This window comes from Tupaia chinensis, unplaced genomic scaffold, assembly GCF_000334495.1.
Source record: "Tupaia chinensis unplaced genomic scaffold, TupChi_1.0 Scaffold139767_1, whole genome shotgun sequence".
In the NCBI taxonomy this organism is placed as follows: Eukaryota; Metazoa; Chordata; class Mammalia; order Scandentia; family Tupaiidae; genus Tupaia; species Tupaia belangeri.
The window spans coordinates 1,139,474-1,140,965 of NW_006199647.1; positions in this window are offsets into that span (position 1 = coordinate 1,139,474).

The following is a 1,492-nucleotide window of genomic DNA, read 5'->3' on the forward strand; positions in this document are numbered from 1 at the left end:
GGGGCCCCCCCCCAGCCGGCGGTTGACCGTGGGCGGGAACGCGCTGTGGCCTCCCAGCTGCAGAGTGAGCCGCGGGGTTCGCTTTCGCTTCCCGTTTCTTGGTTCCCCCCTTTCCTCGTGGCAGGGCTCAGAGTCCGGGCTGCGGGAGGAGCTAGCCCAGCCGTTTCCAGGCGCTTTGCCTACACCCGAACCGCGACGGGAAGGGCCCGGGACCGGAAGGGCCGGTGCTGCCGAGGACTGAGAAGGGCGGGCTCCCTGCTTGGGGCGGTGGGGACAGGCCTGGGCCACTCCTAGGGGAGTTGCACCCAGCGTTGGGACAGCCAGTGCGAGGAACCTCTTCACTGGACGCCCATGAAAAACCAGCCGTTGTCCTCTGTCGGGTCCGGGTAACGCTGTTGGCATTTTTGTGGATCCCGAGACTGGCTGCCTTTTCTGGGTTATGAGTGCCAGGCCGTCCCGGGATGGCGCTGTGTAGGACTTGCTGTCACCAGCCCTGTGGCTGCCTGGCTGGGAGGAGTAGGGGTGACAGGGAGGGACATCGCAGGCTTCATGGGGGCAGGGCCTCCAGGTGATGTTCGGAAGCCAGGCCAGCTGACGTGCAGCGCCCACAATTCGCAGAACTTCAGAAGTGGACATGTTCCCTGTTTCACTCAGAAGTGGACATGTTCCCTGTTTCGCTTGCAGCTTTGAGATCTTAGCGTTAGAACACTGGTAGGGGTAGTCTACCCCTCAGGAACCTTGCTCAGACTGGCGACCGCTGTCTGCATGTCGGATTACATGACTGTGGGTCATCTTTCACAGGCAGGTGTCACTGCTGTGTGGTTGTTCCACTTGATACCCAGGTTCCCGGGGCTAAGGCTAAGTACCATCTTTGTATATTTTTGCCACAGATATTTAGACTCAGGGAGTCCATGAAAGCAGCTTGGGAAGAACTGTGGTTTGCAGCCTGACAGCTGAAACTCCTGGCTTGCCGGGTGGTCACAGGTGGAATCCCCAGTGAGCTCTCCCCGTCATCCCCTGTCCTGAAGCCGTGTGTGCACCTTGCCTCTGCAGAGCACTGGCGGGTTGTGGGCATTGCCTGCCGGGCTCCCGTGGGTGGGACAGCTAGTTTGCTGCCTGTGACCTTCAGCGTACCAAAGCTGTCCTAAAGAGCACAGCCAGGCCGAGGGTTAGGAGGGCACGCTGGACCTTTGGCCGAGGCCTGACTGGCTCACGTTCTTAGGCCGCAGCGCCTCTCTCCTTAACACCCTGCGGCTATGCTGGTGGCATGGCTGTCGGGGGGATCCGAGGCTCCTGGATGGCTGTGTGTGTGTGTGTGGGGGGAGTCTGAGGCTCCTGAGTGACTGTTGGGGGATCCGAGACTCCGGGGTGGCTATGGGGGGATCCGAGGCTCCTGGATGGCTGTTGGGGGATCCGAGGTTCCTGGGTGGATATCGGGGCGGGGGGGGTGAATCCGAGACTCCGGGGTAGCTGTGGAGGGGTCCGAGGGTCC